Genomic DNA, 22,564 nt, shown 5'->3' on the forward strand with positions numbered 1-22,564 from the left:
TAAATTGGTGATCCCTTGATGCCTCAGAACATGTCCTACCAACCTATCCCTTCTTCTAGTTAAGTTGTGCCACAAACTTCTCTTCTCCCCAATCCTATTCAATACCTCCTCATTAGTTATATGATCTACCCATCTAATCTTCAGCATTCTTCTGTAGCACCACATTTCGAAAGCGTCTATTCTCTTCTTGTCCATACTAGTTATCGTCCATGTTTCACTTCCATACATAGCTACGCTCCATACAAATACTTTCAGAAATGACTTCCTGACACTTAAATCTATACTCGATGTTAACAAATTTCTCTTCTTCAGAAACGCTTTCCTTGCCATTGCCAGTCTACATTTGATATCCTCTCTACTTCGACCATCATCAGTTATTTTACTCCCCAAACAGCACAACTCCTGTACTACTTTAAGTATCTCATTTCCTAATCTAATTCCCTCAGCATCACCCGACTTAATTCGACTACATTCCATTATCCTTGTTTTGCTTTTGTTGATGTTCATCTTATACCGTCCTTTCATGACACTGTCCATTCCGTTCAACTGCTCTTCCAAGCCCTTTGCCATCTCTGACAGAATTACAATGTCATCGGCGAACCTCAAAGGTTTTATTTCTTCTCCATTGATTTTAATACCTTCTCCGAATTTTTCTTTTGTTTCCTTTAGTGCTTGCTCAATATACAGATTGAATAACATCGGGGATAGGCTACAACCCTGTCTCACTCCCTTCCCAACCACTGCTTCCCTTTCGCCTTTCGTGCCTCTCGACTCTTATAACTGCCATCTGGTTTCTGTACAAATTGTAAATAGCCTTTCGCTCCCTGTATCTTACCCCTGCCACCTTCAGAATTTGAAAGAGAGTATTCCAGTTAACATTGTCAAAAGCTTTCTCTAAGTCTACAAATGCTAGAAACGTAGGTTTGCCTTTCCTTAATCTAGCTTCTAAGATAAGTCGTAGGGTCAGTATTGCCTAACGTGTTCCAATATTTCTACGGAATCCAAACTGATCTTCCCCGAGGTCAGCTTCTACCAGTTTTTCCATTCGTCTGTAGAGAATACGCGTTAGTATTTTGCATCCGTGACTTATCAAACTGATAGTTCGGTAATTTTCACATCTGTCAGCACCTGCTTTCTTTGGGATCGGAATTATTATATTCTTCTTGAAGTCTGAGGGTATTTCGCCTGTCTCATACATCTTGCTCACAAGATGGTAGAGTTTTGTCAGGATTGTCTCTCCCAAGGCCATCAGTAGTTCTAATGGAATGTTGTCTACTCCCGGGGACTTGTTTCGACTCAGGTCTTTCAGTGCTTTGTGAAACTCTTCACGCAGTATCGTATCTCCCATTTCATTTTCATCTACATCCTCTTCCATTTCCAGAATATTGTCCTCACGTACATCGCCCTTGTATAGACCCTCTATATACTCCTTCCAACTTTCTGCTTTCCCTTCTTTGCTTAGAACTGGGTTTCCGTCTGAGCTCTTGATATTCACACAAGTGGTACTCTTTTCTCCAAAGGTCTCTTTAATTTTCCTGTAGGCAGTATTTATCTTACCCCTAGTGAGATAACCCTCTACATCCTTACATTTGTCCTCTAGCCATCCCCGCTTAGCCATTTTGCACTTTCTGTCGCTCTCGTTTTTGAGACGTTTGTATTCCTTTCTGCCTGCTCCATTTACTGCATTTTAATATTTTCTCCTTTCATCAATGAAATTCAGTATTTCTTCTGTTACCCAAGGATTTCTACTAGACCTCGTCTTTTTACCTACTAGGTCCTCTGCTGCCTTCACTACTTCATCCCTCACAGCTACCCATTCTTCTTCTACTGTATTTCTTTCCCCCATTCCTGCCAATTGTTCCGTTATGCTCTCCCTGAAACTCTGTACAACCTCTGGTTCTTTCACTTTATCCAGGTCCCATCTCCTTAAATTCCCACCTTTTTGCAGTTTCTTCAGTTTTAATCTATAGTTCATAACCAATAGATTGTGATCAGAGTCCACATCTGCCCCTGGAAATGTCTTACAATTTAAAACCTGATTCCTAAATCTCTGTCTTACCATTATGTAATCTATCTGAAACCTGTCAGTATCTCCAGACTTCTTCCATGTATATAACTTTGTTTTACGATTCTTGAACCAAGTGTTAGCTATGATTAAGTTGTGCTCTGTGCAAAATTCTATCAGGCGGCTTCCTCTTTCATTTCTTAGCCCCAATCCATATTCATCTACTGCGTTCCTTCTCTCCCTTTTCTTACTACCGAATTCCAGTCACCCATGACTATTAAATTTTCGTCTCCCTTCACTATCTGAATAATTTCTTTTATTTCATCGTACATTTCTTCAATTTCTTCGTCATCTGCAGAGCTAGTTGGCATATAAACTTGTACTACTGTAGTAGGTGTGGGCTTCGTGTCTATCTTGGCCACAATAATGCGTTCACTATGCTGTTTGTAGTAGCTAACCCGCACTCCTATTTTTTTATTCATTATTAAACCGATTCCTGCATTACCCCTATTTGATTTTGTATTTATAACCATGTATTCACCTGACCAGAAGTCTTGTTCCTCCTGCCACTGAACTTCACTAATTCCCACTATATCTAACTTTAACCTATCCATTTCCCTTTTTAAGTTTTCTAACCTACCTGCCCGATTAAGGGATCTGACATTCCACGCTCCGATCCGTAGAACGCCAGTTTTCTTTCTCCTGATGACGACGTCCTCTTGAGTAGTCCCCGCCCGGAGATCCGAATGGGGGACTATTTTATCTCTGGAATATTTTACCCAAAAGGACGCTATCATCATTTAACCATACAGTAAAGCTGCATGCCCTCGGGAAAAATTACGGCCGTAGTTTCCCCTTGCTTTCAGCCGTTCGCAGTACCAGCACAGCAAGGCTGTTTTGGTTATTGTTACTTTGGTGCCTGACCCGCGTGTCGCCACTGTCAGTACTTGCAGACCTAGCGCAACCACATGGCAGGTCTAGAGAGGCGGACTAGCACTCGCCCCAGTTGTACGACGACATTGCTAGCGACTAGACGTACGAAGCCTTCCTCTCATTTGCCGAGAGACAGTTAGAATAGCCTTCAGCTAAGTTAATGGCTACGACCTAGCAAGGCGCCATTTGTAACATTGCGTGTATCTTAATGAGTCTCACTTGTATCATCAAGATTGCTGTATACCAAAGGATGCATAAAAGTTAAGTGTTCTAGTAGCTACGTTCTTTTCTTTATCGCATTCACTAATTATCCCGTTCCAGAAATCACGCCAGTCAGCGTGTGTGTACGCGTGCCTTTCTATCGGCTACCCGTCACTGTGGACTGGCTGCCTTGACAGTCCACAACATTGGCGACGAGTCTTAAAAGAGACTTTAGCGTTCGTATTGTATTAATTTGCTTGTGTCATGGCTTCGCCACGTTCTCCAGATGTACTGTCCGAATTTTATCGCTTGCAGAATCAGCAGACGCAGGCGTTATTGGATGCCCTTGGACAGCTCGTCCAGGGTCAACGTGCGCTGCAAAACGATGCGGCCGCCGCCGCTTCCTCACAGCTACCGCAGCCACAACATGCAGTTGCACCGCAGTTTCGCCAGTTTGACCAAAATCAGGAAACGTGGACCGAGTGGTCCCGCCAGTTTGGATTTCATCTCGCCGCCTACAGAATTCAAGGTAACGAGCGGCAGCCTCACTTATTGTCTTGTGTCGGCGTGCAAACGTACCGTGTGATAGTGAAATTGTTTCCCCGACGCGACGTAGCAACTCTGTCCTACGACGAAATTTTGTCTGCTTTAGATGCCTATTTCAAAGAAACAGTTAATGTAGTTGCAAACAGGTATACGTTCTATCGTACAAAACGTACGGCCGGTCAAACTAATAGGGAGTGGGTTGCAGCTTTGCAAGGCCTTACTAGGGATTGTGCATTTGAATGTGACTGTGGCATTCCTTATTCAGATACAATGGTGCGTGATGCAATAGCACAGAACGTTTCTGATGTTCGCGTAAGGGAACTGATTTTGAAACTCGTCAATCCCTCCCTTCAACAAGTGATAGACATATTGGATAGGCAAGACACACTTGACTTTGCTCAGGCATCTTTTGAAACTTCGCCAGCTGTGTGTCGCATTAACCGGCCCGCCGGGCGCGCTGATAGGAACTGTAAACAGCCTTCGCGCCCGTCCGCACCACAACGTGTCCAGCGAAAGCGAGCAAATGCAGTGCTGAAATCATGCCCGCGGTGTGCAACTAGACATTCGCGTGAGAATTGCCCGTCACGCCAAGCTATTTGCTTTTTCTGTAATAAGAAAGGACATGTTCAAAGTGTTTGCCAGAAAAAGCTTAGATCGGACACTGCCACCCATTCCAGGCCCTTTGCTTCGCGCCGGAATCGAACCAAGGACACTCAGGCTCGGGAACCTTCGCCCATGGACATTCATGTAGTTAATGCCACTCCGCCCAGTGTTCCTCTCTCTAATAGTGACTGTGTTCGTCCCACAAAAAGTGTGCGTCGACGTCGACGGCAATCCCGTCAAATCGCAAGTGATTCTGTCCCAGTGTCTGTTCAAGTTGCACAAAACAGTCGCTCTTGTCGTCAGCAGGACAATAAACTTTTTGTAGATTTGGACTTTGCCGGACAAGTGATACCATTCCAGCTCGATACCGGAGCTGCAGTTTCATTGCTCAATTACGCCACGTACAAACAACTGGGCGCCCCGCCGTTGCGTGCCGCAAAAGTTCAGCTCACTAGTTATTCAGGACAGCATATCCCTGTGTTAGGACAGTGCAGCCTTCTTGCAACATACAAGGGACAAACAAAACTTGTGTCTTTTTACGTTCTTCGTTCTTCTGCTGCAGTGAACTTGTTTGGTTTAGATTTATTTCAATTGTTTAACTTGTCTATCGTAAATCAGGTCCTATCAGTAAACCAGACTGTGCCTTCAGCCAGTGTTTCTCGTCTATGTGAGGAATTTGCAGACATTTTTGCACCGGGCCTTGGTTGCGCTAAGAACTATGAAGCACATTTGGAACTCAAAGTCAACGCGCAACCGAAATTTTTCAGAGCGCGCAATGTTCCCCACGCATTGCGTGATGAGGTCGCAAGAACTTTACACGATTTAGAATCCCTAGGTGTCATTGAACGTGTGCAGGCTTCTCTCTGGGCCTCACCCTTAGTGATTTTGCAAAAACCTTCCGGCAAATTGAGACTTTGCGTGGACTTCAAAGCAACAGTGAATCCACAACTAGTGCCTGCTACTTTTCCTTTGCCCCGCCCGGAAGATCTCTTTGACAAACTGTGCCCGGGAAACTATTTTTCAAAGTTGGACCTAGCAGATGCGTACTTGCAAATACCGGTGGACGAAGAATCCCAGCGCGTATTGGTGGTTAACACGCATCTTGGATTGTACAGGTTCAAAAGACTGCCATTCGGGTGTGCATCCGCCCCTGCATTATTTCAGCAATATTTACAAACTATTTGTGCGTCGGTCCCTACTGCAGCAAACTATCTGGACGATATAGTGATCTCCGGAAAGACAGAAGCGGAACATTTACAAAATCTCCGAACATTATTTCAGGTCTTGCGACAGAATGGTCTTCGCTTGAGGAAGGACAAATGTGTGTTTTTTTGCTCGTGACTTGCCATATCTGGGCCATGTCCTTAATGCCCAAGGCATACATCCGAGTCCAGAGCACCTCCGTGCCATACAGGACTTGCCTTCGCCGCAAAATGTGAAGCAGCTACAGAGTGTGTTGGGAAAAATTAACTATTATCATAAATTTCTTCCTCATGCCTCTTCCATTTCAGCTCCGCTTCATCGCTTACGCCGTAAAGGTGTTCCGTTCGTCTGGTCGACGGAATGCGAACGCGCTTTTCGCCAATTGAAATCGGCGTTGCTTTCAAATACTTGCCTTACGCCATTCGATCCCCAGAAACCCCTTTTGTTGATGGTAGATGCTTCGGATTTCGGGATCGGTGCTGTGCTTGCGCACAAAGATGGTTCGCATGATCGCCCTATTGCCTTTGCGTCCAAATTGCTCTCGTCAGCGCAAAGAAATTATTCCCAAATAGAGAAAGAAGCTTTGGCTCTCGTGTTTGGTGTTACAAAGTTTCACGATTTCTTGTATGGTCGTCACTTTACCATCATCACGGACCACAAACCTTTGACATCGCTTTTTCATCCGAACAAGCCTGTACCTCCGCGTACCGCGCAGAAATTCATTCGCTGGTCTATTTTCCTCTCGCAGTACCGCTACGATATCTTGTATCGGTCCACTGCTAAGCATGGAAACGCAGATGCGTTGTCCCGTTTGCCTGTTGCTGCGGATAAAGCATTCGATTCTTCCGAACTTGCTTGCATGTTCATTGATGCGGAAACCGATGACGTGGTCGAATCGTTTCCGATTGATTTTCGTCGTGTAGCTACAGCCACAGCTGCCGACCCTGTCCTTGCTACCGTTTTGCGTTTTGTTGCTACGCAATGGCCCTTGTCAAAGTCACGGATCGGGGACCCGTTGGTTCGCCGATTTTTTGCTCACTAGGAGAGACTTTTTGTACGACGTGGTGTTTTGTTGTTGCGTTCTGATAATGATCAGTCTAGGGTCGTGGTCCCACGTTCGTTACAGTCCTCTGTCTTAAAGCTTCTCCGCCAAGGACATTGGGGTATAGTGCGTACGAAACAACTTGCTCGTCAGCACTGTACTTGGTTCGGAATCGATGCTGCGATTACGCATATGTGCTCTTCTTGCATGGCGTGTGCCGAACAACAATCCGCACCGCCGCGGAAATTCTTTGCTTGGCCAAAAGCCACTTCCCCATGGCAACGCTTACACGTAGATTTTGCTGGTCCATTCTGGAATGCTCGATGGTTGGTTGTTGTCGATTCCTTCAGTAATTTTCCTTTTGTTGTCCGGATGTCTTCCACGACGTCTTCTGCCACCATCCAAGCGTTGTCTGCTATCTTTTGCGTGGAAGGTCTTCCGCAGACTATTGTTTCCGACAATGGCCCACAATTCATGTCCGCAGAATTTCAGTCATTCTGCAAGGCCAATGGTATTCAACATCTGACATCCGCGCCGTTTTCGCCTCAGTCAAACGGTGCCGCTGAACGATTGGTCCAGCCTTTTAAGTCACAGATGTTGAAGTTGAAAGAGTCGCATTCTCGGGAGGACACGTTGTTGCTCTTTTTGTCTTCCTATCGCTCTCAGCCCCGCGATGGTCGCTCGCCGGCTGAGTTGCTTCACGGTCGTCCTCATCGAACCTTGATGTCTTTGCTGCATCCGCCGCATCAGGTTCCTGTGCAGCGGCAGACTCCTGCTTTTGCTCCAGGCGACGTTGTATTTTATCGAAACTATCGCGGTTCACGGCGTTGGCTCGCAGGGCGCATTCTTCGCTGCCTCGGCCGCGCGATGTATTTGGTTTTGGGGGCCTCTGGTGAGGTGCGTCGGCATGTCAATCAGCTGCGCCTCTGTCGTCGCCTGGGTTCTGCCGCTCCCCGTCTGCTTTCAGCGACGGAGCCGTCCGGTCAGCGCCCTGGGGACCCATCTACTGGCTCGCCTCATCCCCAGGTGTTACCGCCGATGCCTTCCATTTTGCCTCATGGCGTCGCGGCGCCGCCGCCGCCGCCGCCGGCGCCGCCCGCAGAGGACGCTTCGCTGCAGCCGCCATCCGCCTCCCTGGGTCACGCGCCGCCGATCGCTTCCCGTGACCAGCTGTCCTTCGCTCCGGACCACATGGCGTCATCGCGCGTCGGATACCCCGACGTAATGGACGTCGACCCTTCGGCCCCTCCTGTCTCTTTACGGGCGCATACGCCGCATGTTGACGTGCACCCTGGAGTAGGTTTCCAGGCGTTTCCTAGCTCCCCTCGGACCGAATGGCCGGGTGCGGGTGGCACAGCCTCGCCTGTTGTTAGGCTCCCCACCTCATCGCATACGTCAACATGGGGCCCTCCCCACGGCGGGCGGAAGCCTTATAACACGACCGTTCGCCGATTTGCGGGGGAGGAATGTGGTGTCACCGCCAGACACCACACTTGCTAGGTGGTAGCTTAAATCGGCCGCGGTCCATTAGTACGTGTCTGACCCGCGTGTCGCCACTGTCAGTACTTGCAGACCTAGCGCAACCACATGGCAGGTCTAGAGAGGCGGACTAGCACTCGCCCCAGTTGTACGACGACATTGCTAGCGACTAGACGTACGAAGCCTTCCTCTCATTTGCCGAGAGACAGTTACAATAGCCTTCAGCTAAGTTAATGGCTACGACCTAGCAAGGCGCCATTTGTAACATTGCGTGTATCTTAATGAGTCTCACTTGTATCATCAAGATTGCTGTATACCAAAGGATGCATAAAAGTTAAGTGTTCTAGTAGCTACGTTCTTTTCTTTATCGCATTCACTAATTATCCCGTTCCAGAAATCACGCCAGTCGGCGTGTGTGTACGCGTGCCTTTCTATCGGCTACCCGTCACTGTGGACTGGCTGCCTTGACAGTCCACAACAGTTACAAGGCCAGATCAGTCAATCATCCAGACTGTTGCCCCTGCTACTACTGGAAAGGCTGCTGTCCGTCTTCAGGAACCACACGTTTGTCTGGCCTCTCAACAGATACCCCTCCGTTGTGGTTGCACCTACGGTACGGCTATCTGTATCGTTGAGGCACGCAAGCCTCCCCACCAACGGCAAGGTCCATGGTTCTTGGGGGGGGGGGGGAGGGCGGTAAGTTAGATAGTGATAACAAATAAGGTACATAATAGGTCGTGGATGTATTTTAATTAAAAATGAGAAGCGTATTTAATGGAAGAAACAAGAGTTGGCAATTTGACTTAGATATGGTTGGGTAGTTCTTCCCATTATACCTTCTGTGTGTACGGTTTGATCTCTTACATATTGTTTTGACTGTGGTAATAATTAATAATGTATTGATTAATTAGATTGCAATGTGTTTAAGGACTAATGGTAACAATGGAGATTGGGAGTTGGTTTACACTGAAGCGCCATAGAAACTGGTCTAGGCATTCGTATTCAAATACAGAGATATGTAAAGAGGCAGGATACGGCGCTGCTGTTGGCAAAGGCTATACAAGACAAAAACTATCTGGTGCAGTTGTTAGATCGGTTACTGCTGCTAAATGGCAGGTTATCAAGATTTAACTGAGTTAAATCTTATGTTGTAGTCGGTGCACGAGCGATGGAATACAGCATCTCCGAGGTAGCGATGAAGTGGGCATTTTCCCGTACGACCATTTCACTAGTGTACCGTGAATACGAGGAATCCCGTAAAACATTAAATCTCCGACACCGCTGCGGCCGGAAAAAGATCCTGCACTCGTCTAATGTCTGAAGTAGCGCTGGAGGGAACTGACACTATGAATCCTGCAGGGCTGTCCATAAATCCGTAAGAGTACGAGGGATCTCTTCTGAACAGCATGCTGCAAGACATCCCAGATATGCTCAATAATGTTCACGTTTGGGGAGTTCGGTGGCCAGCGGAAGCCCTTAAACTCAGAAGAGTGTTTCTGTGGCAATTCTGGGCGTGTGGGGTGTCGCAGTGTCCTGCTGGAATTGCCCAAGTCCGTCGGAATGCACAATGCAGGTGACCAGACTGAAGAGAGTCGTTCAACGTGACATAAGTGCAGCCCTTCCGCAAATTGCTGCAGATTTTAATGTTCGGCCATCAACAAGTGTCAGCGTGCGAACCATTCAACGAAACATCATTGATATGGGCTTTCGGAGCAGAAGGCCCACTCGTGTACCCTTGGTGACTGCACGACACAAAGCTTTATACCTAGCCTGGGCCCGTCAACGCCGACATTGGACTGTTGATGACTGGAAACATGTTGCCTGCTCGGATAGTTCTCGTTTCAGGCTGTATCGAGCAGATGGACTTGTTCTGGTATGGAGACGACCTCATGGATCGATGGACCCTGCATGTCAGCACGGGGACTGTTCAAGCTGGTGAAAGCCCTGTAATGGCGTGAGGCGAGTGCAGTTGTAGTGATATGGCGCCCCTGATACGTCTAGATACGACTCTGACAAGTGACACGTACGTAAGCATCGTGTCTGAGCACCTGCATACATTCATGTTCATTGTGCTTTCCAATGGACTTGGACAATTCCAGCAGGACAATGTGACACGTCACACGTCCAGAATTGTTACAGAGTGGCTCTTCTGAGTTTGAACACTTCCGCTGGCCACCAAACTCCCCAGGCATGAACATTATTGAGCATATCTGGGATGCCTTGCAACGTGCTGTTCGGAAGAGATCTCCACCCCCCTCGTACTCTTACGTATTTATGTCCTGCCCTGCAGGATTCACAGTGTCAGTTCCCTCCAGCACCACTTTAGATATCAGTCGATTGCATGCCATGCCGTGTTGCGGCACTTCTGCGTGCTCACGTGGAGGCTACACGATACTGGGCAGGTGTACCAGTTTCCTTGGCTCCTCAGTGTAAAATGTCACAGTCGGCTGCATCAGGTGCGAGGACGCGGTAAAACTTTTAGAAAGTCACACCTGTTGCAGCGAAAGAAGAAGAAATGTCAGACCTTTAGGTAGTTTTACATATCATGGAATGGTATAACAACCAACTACATAGCTAAATTTTCAGACTGATTCGATTTAGTGTTGAAGAACGTTTGTTTGCGTTTGATATGTTTGCATGTTTATCTCGTCTTCACTTCCTGTGTGCGTTAAAGCATACGAGTCAGTGTTTGTGTTTGTATCTGTGGCGTTCACTATGTACTGCTGATCTGTCGGATGTTGAGCCTGCCGACCGGGGTGGTCGACTGGTTCTAGGCACTACAGTCTGGAACCGCGCGATCGCTACGGTCGCAGGTTCGAATCCTGCCTCGGGCATGGATGTGTGTGATGTCCTTAGGTTAGTTAGGTTTAAGTATTCCTAAGTTTTAGGGGACTGATGACCACAGCAGTTAAGTCCCATAGTGCTCAGAGACATTTGAACCATTTGATTTGGAGCTTGTCTTATTCCAGCGTATGGTCTCTCCTGTTTGTATGCCGCATATAGTGCTCACGATACTTCGTTTGCGAAGTTGTTTATAAGGTTCCACTTTCTTTGTCTGCGATTAACTGTCCTATGTCCTGGTTCCCTAAAATCGGTCTTACGAGGTGCATTCAAGTTCTAAGGCCTCCGATTTTTTTTCTATTTAACTACTCACCCGAAATTGATGAAACTGACGTTACTTCTCGACGTAATCGCCCTGCAGACGTACACATTTTTCACAACGCTGACGCCATGATTCCATGGCAGCGGCGAAGGCTTCTTTAGGAGTCTGTTTTGACCACTGGAAAATCGCTGAGGCAATAGCAGCATGGCTGGTGAATATGCGGCCACGGAGAGTGTCTTTCATTGTTCGAAAAAGCCAAAAGTCACTAGAAGCCAGGTCAGGTGAATAGGGAGCATGAGGAACCACTTCAAAGTTGTTATCACGAAGAAACTGTTGCGTAACGTTAGCTCGATGTGCGGGTGCGTTGTCTTGGTGAAACAGCACATGCGCAGCCCTTCCCGGACGTTTTTGTTGTAGTGCAGGAAGGAGTTTGTTCTTCAAAACATTTTCGTAGGATGCACCTGTTACCGTAGTGCCCTTTGGAACGCAATGGGTAAGGATTACGCCCTCGCTGTCCCAGAACATGGACACCATCATTTTTTCAGCACTGGCGGTTACCCGAAATTTTTTTGGTGGCGGTGAATCTGTGTGCTTCCATTGAGCTGACTGGCGCTTTGTTTCTGGATTGAAAAATGGCATGCACGTCTCATCCATTGTCACAACCGACGAAAAGAAAGTCCCATTCGTGCTGTCGTTCCGCGTCAACATTGCTTGGCAACATGCCACACGGGCAGCCATGTGGTCGTCCGTCAGCATTCGTGGCACCCACCTGGATGACACTTTTCGAATTTTCAGGTCGTCATGCAGGATTGTGTGCACAGAACCCACAGAAATGCCAACTCTGGAGGCGATCTGTTCAACAGTCATTCGGCGATCCCCCAAAACAATTCTCTCCACTTTCTCGATCATGTCGTCAGACCGGCTTGTGCGAGCCCGAGGTTGTTTCGGTTTGTTGTCACACGATGTTCTGCCTTCATTAAACTGTCGCACCCACGAACGCACTTTCGACACATCCATAACTCCATCACCACATGTCTCCTTCAACTGTCGATGAATTTCAATTTGTTTCACACCACGCAAATTCAGAAAACGAATGATTGCACGCTGTTCAAGTAAGGAAAACGTCGCCATTTTAAGTATTTAAAACAGTTCTCATTCTCGCCGCTGGCGGTAAAATTCCATCTGTCGTACGGTGCTGCCATCTCTGGGACGTATTGACAATGAACGCGGCCTCATTTTAAAACAATGCGCATGTTTCTATCTCTTTGCAGTCCTGAGAAGAAAAATCGGAGGCCTTAGAACTTGAATGCACCTTGTATATGTCCTGGGTCATCGCAGACGAGCACTATGTGTTCAGGTGTGCCATTCCCACCATAGGCACAAGTGTGAGTCTGTTTTAGGCCTGTGTAGATGCACAGGATACGGTCCATAGCCCGTGAGAAAGTGCACCATGCCGCGTGTAATATTTATTTACTTCAAATGCATTCGCTCTCTCATACTGGGAAAGAAAGAGTATACTCGTTTTCCCTTAAAAGTTGTGTCCCATTGTGTCTGTCATGTATCAGTTCTCCACTTCTTTAATCATCGTTTGTCGTTTATGTCTTGTCCAGTTATTTCTTTTATTTTGTCGCGTCTTCCCCTCTTCAGACTGCTGCTCTGTGGCGAATTGTAATATCTGCAGGGAAAACTCCCAGTACCACTCACAGTGCCTCAATCAAGGTTGTGCCGAAAGCCCCCGAGATTCTGAGTAAAACACGCCTCTGGCCGCACCTCAGATTGGATTTATACGTACCTAAGCAGAACCGATGTGCCCAAGTAATAGCCCCAAAACAGGGTATCGAGTCAAAGAGTGCTTTGTAATATGTCCTCATTGTCTGTACGGATAGTCTGTATCTTATAGTGTTCAGACGTGCAGGTTCATGAATGAGTTTCGTCTCTTTGTTAATTGTTAGTCTGGCATCAAGTTCGTTAAAGTGTAAATGTTCCTCAATACACACACATCAAAAAAAGGTTTACAACAATTCGCTTCCGAGAGTTCCGGAACCTGTGCAGAGAATTGGAGTAGAGATCGACATAAAAATCATTTCCGCCATTTTTATTGCTCATGAAAACCACACATTGCATGTTGTACCACCATACAACGAGTCCTTCGGAGGTGGTGGTCCAGATTGCTGTACACACCAGTACCTCTAATACCCAGTAACACATCCTCTTGCGCTGATGCATGCCTGTATTCGCCGTGGCATACTATCCGCAAGTTCATCACGGCACTGTTGGTCCAGATTGTCCCACTCTTCAATGGGGATTCGGCGTAGACCCCTCATAGTAGTTGGTGTGTCACGTTGTCAATAAACAGCCCTTTTCAATCTATCCCAGGCATGTTCGATAGGGTTCATGTCTGGAGAACATGCTGGCCACTCTAGTCGAGCAATGTCACTATTCTGAAGGAAGTCATTCACAAGGGGTGCACGATGAGGGCGCGAATTGTCGTCCATGAAGTCGAATGCCTCGCCAAAATGCTGCCGATATGGTTGCACTATCGCTCGGAGAATGGCATTCACGTATCGTACAGCCACTACGGCGCCTTCCATGACCATCAGCGGCGTACGTCGGCCCCACATAATGACACCCCAAAACAGTAGGGAACCTCCACCTTGCTGCTCTCGCTGGACAGTGTGTCTAAGGCGCTCAGTCTGACCGGGTTGTCACCAAACACGACTCCAACGATTTTCTGGTTGAAGGCATATGCGACACTCATCGGTGAAGAGAATGTGATGCCAATCCTGAGCGGTCCATTCGGCATGTCGTTGGATCCATCTGTACCGCGCTGCATGGTGTCGTGGTTGCAAAGATGGACCTCACCATGGACATCGGGAGTGACATTGTGTATCAAGTAGCCTATTGCGCTATTTGAGTCGTAATACGACGTCCTATGGTTGCACGAAAAGTATTATTCAACATGGTGGCGTTGCTGTCAGGGTTCCTCCAAGCCATAATTCGTAGATAGCGGTCATGAACTGCAGTAGTAGCCCTTGGGCGGCCTGAGCGAAGCATGTCATCGACAGTTCCTGTCTCTCTGTATCTCCTCCATCTCCGAACAACATTCCTTTGGTTCACTCCGAGACGCTTGGACACTTCCCTTGTTGATAGCCCTTCCTGGCACAAATTAACAATGTGGACGCGATCGAACCGCGGCATTGACCGTCTGCGCATGGCTGAACTACAGACAACACGATTCGAGTACCGCCTTCCTGGTGAAATGTGAAATGACTCGAACTGATCGGCTGTCGGACCCCCTCCGTCTAATAGGCACCGCTGATGCATGACATTAACATCTTTGGGCGGGTTTAGTGACATCTCTGACTCAGAGGGACTGTGTCTGTAATGCAATATCCCCAGGCAACGTCTCTCTTCAGGAGTTCTTGGAACCGAAGTGATGCAAAACTTTTTTTGATGTGTGTAAATGGCGAGGTATCTTGCAATAGCTTTCCTTTTTATAGATATGTTGTTTAACTTTGTAATTGGATTTCTTTTCAGTGTGTGTCTTAGAAGTAGGTAAACTGTTTTGTTAACTGCTATTGTGAGTTTGTTGTTCGTGCACCATTCATCGATGAACGCGAGGAGACACGTGGCTTTACTCTCTAACTGAGACCTGGAGTTTGCAGATACCATGACCATAAGGTCATCTGCGTAGGCAACCACCCCGTTTGCCATGTCGTTGTCTTCTAGTGCGTTCAGTAGTGGTTTTATGGCTATGTGCCAGAAAATCGGTCCGCTATGTGGATCCTTGGGGACAACCGCTTATTACTACCGTCTTTATAGCTTTCTGGCGGCCGTTCTTCCCTTCCACTCTCCCGTTTTTACAATAATCTCTAAGACTGTTGTATAGAGCCAGCGGAATATTCATCTCTCTTAAGTCTTGCTAACAGCTCCAGCCACCAAAGGTTGTCGAAACCATCAGCTATGTCAATTAGGATTGCTACTATGTATTTGTCATATACTGTCTGTGTCATTTCTATGGCCCTGTTTACTGTTTCGCCGATGGATTTATGTGATCCATAAACAAACTGGTGTGGGCAAAGGCCGAAGAGCTGCCAGTGCGACTGGAGTTCGTCGCACAGCAGTCTCTCCTGTACCTTTGCCAGAATGTTAATGTACGTCTTAATTCAGTCGGGTCTTTGTCCTCTGCTTTCTTGATTATAACTGCATTTGACGCCTTCCACACATACGATATTCGTGCTTCTGTAAGTGTATCAGAAACGGTACGATAAGTGGAGTAGCCTGTTTGATGGTTTCAGGGTGGATGCCATCAGGACACGGAGCCTTTTTGTTCTTTATTTTGTGTATCGCCAGTGCCACTTCCTCGTGAGCAAAGGGGATGGTGATACCTTCGCTTTCGTATTTGCCACGAAGTAGTTTGCGAAGGGTGGTGTGGAGTTGGTTGACCTGAGTGTAGTCGTCGTCAGGAAGTAGTTTGTTGAGGACATACTGTGGCGTGCATCTCCAGACTCTTGTGGTAGTACCATCTGGTTTCTTCAGTGTTGATAATACTATGCGGGTCTTGACACATTCAGTTTGCAGTTTAAACACCCCCTCCCCCAAATATTGTTCTATAAGTTTGTCCTAACATATGTGCCCCAGTGGTCTTTCTTGGTCTTATGTAGTTCGACTTTGTATCGCGTTTTAGCGTCGCGATAATTTGAAATCTAATTTCACTTTTCTGTGCTGTCTTTGATTTTTGATAATATCGTCATTTATCACAAGTGTGGCCCTTACGCAGAAGACAACAGCAACCAGCAGCTTTTTACAATGCTGTTTAGTTATTTAAATAGCGCCGTTAAGGGTTTCGAACCGACAGATTCATCTTCAGACGGCTAGTTCACGTTAAGGTACATTTTACATTAGCTTTCACTTTTTGTTTTCTCAAATGATGAAATTTCCTTGTAGAGGTGGTGCCTTGCAACGAAAACGAGACATTGTCTCACTACTTGTTTTGGTTGTAGGGACCACCGCCCCACGGAAATTTCGTCAATTTGGAACACATAAATTGAAAGCTTTGCGTCCGAAAGCTGGGCCCATGGTTAGCCAGAATGTGTGGGGGGAAAAAAGTGCGTCCTCTCCGCGGTGTTGTGGAGCGAACGGTGGGCTGCAGAAGACGGAAGGAGTTGCAGTCTGGACATGCTGGAGATGTTGTTGGCTGTGTAGCTGTACCACGAAGCAATGACGCAATGCAACTGATTGCTGGCGTACCGCTAGTTAGGTGTCATCAGATTATGTTCTTAGTCACAATTCTTTGTATCAAAATCATTCTGTATTGCTGAAATCTTTGTCTAGTGTGTCATAAGCTAAATTCTTTACATTGCGTAATTACAATAACTGTAACTAATATCCATTTTTCTCTCGTTCTGCTCTCGTCCCGTGCAAATCGTATTACGAAGTTGTAGGTTTACCAGTCCTGCGAATCTCTATGAATGAGTAATAGGAACTTTCTCACTTGTTCTTTGCCCTGAACAATGCTTCTCTCTGCTGCAGCATCTTGGGTCACGCACAAGTGTTTAAAATCCTTTCCATTGTTCCTACATAGGTAAACCCCCTGGCTGATCACTTTCTTTGCTAAGTTATTTTTAAGTATTCATTCCGTAAGGGACAGTAGCATTTAAAAACATTTCTTGTTACGCAGTTCAGATTTCCTTCATGTAAAAGTAACTTTTGTTAAACCCAAAGGTTTGAATTCAGTATTTTACTTCAAACCCCCCTGGGGCGTCTTCAAATGAATCAGACAAGAGATTAAGAAATATATGAGGTACTACTAAACATAGTGTTTGTTCCCGTAACGCCATACTGTGCTGCTTGTCTCCGTTGCGTTAGGTTAAAGAAATTGTTTTACTTGTTTCCAGGACAGAAATCGTTCTACTTTAATTAACAAAATTATGGACGTTGCAGTTATTGGGTACGACACCATCATCAGAGTATGTGTTAAGAAAATGAAATTATTGGTTAACCGTGTTACTGTCATATTTTTGCCTGTTGTCAGCCAGAAATAAGGATTAAGATCACTAGTTTACCATCAGATCACACCATGTTACCAAACTTAAAATCACAGATCACGCCTTATATTTGAAGGGCTTATTTCAGTAGTGGTAGAGATTGAGATACCAGAAATATTCCAGCATATGCCTTCTTGCTAGATATGAACTTTTCTTTCTGTTTGTTTGGGTCATTAATTTCAGAAGCATTATAGGCAGAAAAGTGGAGATAATGGACTGATACCACTATTGAAATAAGCCCTTCATTTGTCCTTTGACAGCCAAGAAAAGAATAACAGCACATTGGCACTGTTTGGACACATTTGTTAGTAACGTCCCATAGTTTACGTTCCCACATTTACCGCACGAATACCACGCTTTCACGCAGTGTTGCTTGTCTGTGAGGACTGACAACTTTCCGCGAACGTCACTGCACTCGGTAGTTGTGTGAAGGCTGTCGGTGACTGTGTTGTCTGTGGTGAGAGGTTGTTGTTGTATCCGGATCCCACTCCAGCTACTGCCTGGATTGTTACTATGGATTTTTGGCAAAGTTAATTTCAAAGGGTGGCCAGATGTACTTCCTGTCGCCCCCCAGACTTTTTACAAGGCATCTTCAGTGGGTGTCCTGAAATATTGCATGATTTGTCCATTTTTACTCATAGGTTATGGTTTCACGTCTAGGGTATAGATTGTAAACAGTTCCTTAACGTTTTTGTTTGTTTTTTTTTTTTTTTTTTTTTTTTTGAAATGGAAAGTTATTTACAGGTAACTTCTAATTCATTGCATCTAGGCAAACTGCTTTTTCTCATCTGGCAACGAGGTGGATATATTACAGTTCACTTTCAGTTCACTGTTTATGTTACACATCATTGTAACTGCCATCTTTTTAATACAGAGTTTCATTTGTTTTTCTAAGTGTTACCAACATTCTCAGTTTTCTGCATTCACCTGTTTTGTGAATGTGTGTGTGTGTGGGTGTGTGTGTGTGTGTGTGTGTGTGTGTAAGTGTGTGTGTGTGTGTGTGTGTGTGTCTGTGTGTGTGAGTGTGTGTGTGTGTGTGTGTGTGTGTGTGTGTGTGTGTGTGTGTGTGAGTGTATTAGAGAGGGGAGAGAGATTTCTTTTTTTAATAAATTATTTATTTTATACTTATTACTATTTTTTTCATTTATTTATTCTTAAAAATAATAATTATTATTATTAATATTGTATTTTCCTGTATATACTTATGAGAGGAATCAGTTGTGAAATCATTTGGTGCGATTTTTGTCTATTATATGATCAATCAGTGTAAATAGTGAGTTGTTAGTCATATTTACTTGGTCATTTAGTAGTTGTTTCTTTTCAGCCTTTGTTTTGTATATATGATAATTTTCCTGTAATGTTAGGAGATGTCTTTCATTATTATTTCCAATTATTTTCATATCATTTTCTATTGTAGTAGGCTTATGGTTATTTTCTCTCAAATGTCCTGCAAAAGTTGAGTGGCTCATTGCATATTTCCATACTCTGATATGTTCGTTGTACCGGATGTCAAATGTTCTGAAGGTTTGTCCTATATACCTTCCATCACATGTATTGCACTGTAGCTGGTATATTCCTCCTTGCCGGCCGGAGTGGTCGAGCGGTTCTAGGCGCTTCAGTCAGGAACCGCGAGACCGCTACGGTCGCAGGTTCGAATCCTGCACCGGGCATGGATGTGTGTGATGTCCTTACGTTAGTTAGGTTTAAGTAGTTCTAAGGCTAGGGGACTGATGACCTCAGAAGTTGAGTCCCATAGTGCTCAGAGCCATTCGAACCATTTATTCCTCCTTTTTGGTCGATGTCTGTGTTTTTTGTTATGTGCCTTTGGATTGAATTGTCTGTTTTGAATGCTATGTTTATCCCTTGTCTTTTGAGAATGTTTGTTATTTTATGTGTGAGTTTGTGTTTGTATGTCATTCTCTACCATCTTGAATCTTCTTTCTTGTTTTTCTGTATTCTTTGTGTCGTTATTGTTCTGTCACTGTTTGTGTAGTGTTTTCTTGTACTGTTGTTTGTGGGTGTTTGTGTACTGTGTTCACAGACTGCATTTGTTTTTTAATTTTTTTGTTTAATTTGGTGACTAGATCCCTATTGTACCCATTGTTTGTTGCTGTTTGTGTGATGATGTCTAGTTATTTCTGGTAATTTTCTGTGCTGAGTGGTCCTGTGTTGAGTCTACGAAGCATGTACAGTATCTGAGTGTGGGTGATTAGAAGTCTGATGTTGGATTGTGTGAGTTGTTGTAGGTTTACGGTAGATTTCAAAGCTATGATGATTGTTTTCTTGTTCGATTAATGTTTTCTTTTTCGATTAATATGCGTCGTGTAAGCAGCGTTGAGTCAGCTCACCGGCAGTGTCCGGGAGTGGAGCGAGATCTCAGATTGTTCCTCCCTGCGAGTTTAGACCCCTCGTCTGGATGGCAACCTCCATCTCTCGACAGCTGCTCGCCATTGCTCTCAGACTGTAGGGAGAGCTCAGACTAACTGTGTGAGCGGCCATATTGCGTCCAAATTTGTACCGTATTCCATAGTTTGTACTCTACCACACCTTGGCAATGTAATTTGCCGTACTCACGCACATATTAAATAGAAGTTCCGACCTAAATGCCTGTTCTGAGGCGTAATATGTGGCCGCGGCATGTTTCTGAGTGAATAAATCGTCCGTTTCACCTCCTAAACGAACATCACAAGCAGTTAGCCTATTTCGAAAGTTCTAGACTTCAACGATGCTGCGCAGCAAATAACATATTAAAACATCGCATATATTGGCCTGCTATATACAATTAACAAACGAAAACCAAAAAAATTTACCTGATGAGAAAGGATCCCACATTAATATGAAAATATGAATGAAGAACTATCAAGCTATCCAAGCCACCACATCAGTACTGCAACGACAGTTTCTACAAATGTGTAACGGCTTTGTCGGGAGAGTTGACACTACTGTCGCTATGGATACGCATGTAAGGTTCTCATATGTTTTCTGCTACTGTAAATAATTCACTTTTAGTGTAAGGGGCAAAGATGAATGAGCTCTCTGCGTGAGCAGTGAATAAGATCCTTGACTATGTGTTTAGTTTCATCTGTGGTTGACTTGCTAGTCGGTTGTGCAGCGCTGGGGCATCGTGACGTCAGACATAGTAGCAACCAGTTGAGGTTTACAGAGAATGAGATCTGTTATTTGTGAATCTGGGAGAAACTGTCTGGAATACTTTATTACGGAAATGAAAACTCATTTATAATACTTTCTAGTTCTTTATATTGAAGGAGAAGATTTTGGAGGAACTTTAAAGGCAACGAAGACATGCGCAAAAACTAAACTTTTCTTTGTCAGCACTGTTAATTGAAGCAAATCTTTGTCCCTCACATAACTAATAACTTTTACGATTAGTGTTAATGTGATGTCTTTGTTTTCATCATGTCACAAATGACGCAATTGACTGAGATATCAACAGTTTTGTAACTTTGCAATTTTTAGAGTCTTTTTATGTTGTACAATCCTTTTTGTCAGTAATCAGAGTTTGATTTCCCAACAACGATTTTCTATGAAATAAAACCTGCCTCCGTTATTCATAGCAAAGTTTTGAATATTTTGTCATGTGTGCACTGCACTTTACGCCATACGAAGTCACAGATTGTTTCTGACGAGCAACAAGAAAGAAATTGGTAGTGAGTAGTTTATTTTCCTTTAGCTGCTGCATCTGTTGATTTGTACATGCTTTCTGAGCAAGAGGTAAGTCACTTTTATTTCGGGGCAGATCTCACCTTGCATGCTTGAGCAAACAGTGTGTGTTCGCCATTGTCAAGAGTCGTGCTAGCAAGCATATTAATTATCAGTTAACATTGTTGGTAATGTCAGACACTCATTTTCTTTTTGAGTAGAGCAATAATTTATTTTTGTGGATAATCCAAGTCAAACATTGCATTTCATATCACACAACGTCCATAATGTACTTCAGTGTTGAATTTTGGTTATTTAGTTTTGATTGAACACACAATTTGCTCCTTTTGGGACTGTAAGAGATTCGTTTTCTTTGTATCAGATTATGCATTTAATTAAGTTTAAAGTTTTATTTCACGGCACTGTTCACATGCGCAACACAGGGCCAATCAAATGTCAGTTAGTTCAGTAGTTGAATACGATATCTAACGTACACGTTAGATCAGCAGAAAGTTTTCGAAATCAGTATATTCAATGTTATCACATACAGAAAATTTTTTATAGAAAGATTACACGGATTGTGAGTGCATGTCAGCGATGTATCAGCAAAAAAGTAATGAAGAAATCTGCCAGGAAATGAACTCTTAACCAAGCGACTTGTAGCGTCCCCAGTGAAATAATACGAAAAGACTAAAAAAAAACAGTATTTATAAAGAAGAGACATTTTAAAACTGAATAATACACATTTTTCTCGTGTACTCGTATTATAATAATTTCTCTGTGTAAGTTTCGAGGGCAAAGAAATATAACAAAATGATCTAAAGAGACGACAAGATACGCTCTTTTGTTAATTTTTTAGTCGTCTTCACTTCTTCTCTAGTCTCGGTTGCGTGTAGACGGACATCTTGCGAGTGCTGGCAAATGTAAGCATATTTGTACTAATTAAGCAGATAACATATTGATTTAATATTATTGTTCACTTTTAATTTGTAAGAGGTGATCCCGATTTCATGTCCGCCTTCCTTGAATTAACCTGCATTCGAGTAATTTACAGTTCAACAATCGCAGCTGCCGATGCAGCCAACGACGCCATTACGTGGCGATATTAACTTATAAAAAGTTAGCGAAAAACTCGCCCGCTATTAACATAATATTCATTGTTCTCCACAGCCGCCCGAAGTTGCAGAAAATACGTAGCTTTAAGATTCTTATTTTCAGTACCACAGCCGAGAGCCAGAACCAGGACTCCGATTACGATGCAATGAGGTAAGAAGAAATACACTCGCGCGTGTGTGGGCCGCAATTGTAATTATTAACTACAGATTTTTTGCTTTAAAGTGAACTGACTAGCCGAAAAAAATAATATGAAAAGTTTATTACATTGTTCAACTTATATGATCATGTTTTAAGATTCAGCGAGTCTAACGTTAATTAACGTAACAAATAATTTATACTGAAGATTAATATTGTTAAAAAAGAGAACTTCACAAAAGCATTTAATTGTAAATTAAAATAAAATGAAATATCATTCTTATTAAGGCCCACCACGTAAGTCGGCAACAATAAACATTCCCATAAATAGTACAGAGTGAGTCAAAAAGAATATCGCAACTTTAAAAATGTGTATTTAATGAAAGAAACATAATATAACCTTCTGTTATACATCATTACAAAGAGTATTTAAAAAGGTATTTTTTTCACTCAAAAACAAGTTCAGAGATGTTCAATATGGCCCCCTCCAG

General features: G+C 44.3%; 1 protein-coding gene across 2 annotated transcripts in view; it reads right to left on the reverse strand.

The window, feature by feature from the left end:
- The window catches only part of LOC126161414 (prohormone-2-like), a 297,507-nt gene that overhangs the window by 69,346 nt on the left and 205,597 nt on the right, over positions 1 to 22,564 (reverse strand). The window lies entirely within an intron of this gene.

Source organism: Schistocerca cancellata, chromosome 2 (genome assembly GCF_023864275.1).
Source record: "Schistocerca cancellata isolate TAMUIC-IGC-003103 chromosome 2, iqSchCanc2.1, whole genome shotgun sequence".
NCBI classification, from domain to species: domain Eukaryota; kingdom Metazoa; phylum Arthropoda; class Insecta; order Orthoptera; family Acrididae; genus Schistocerca; species Schistocerca cancellata.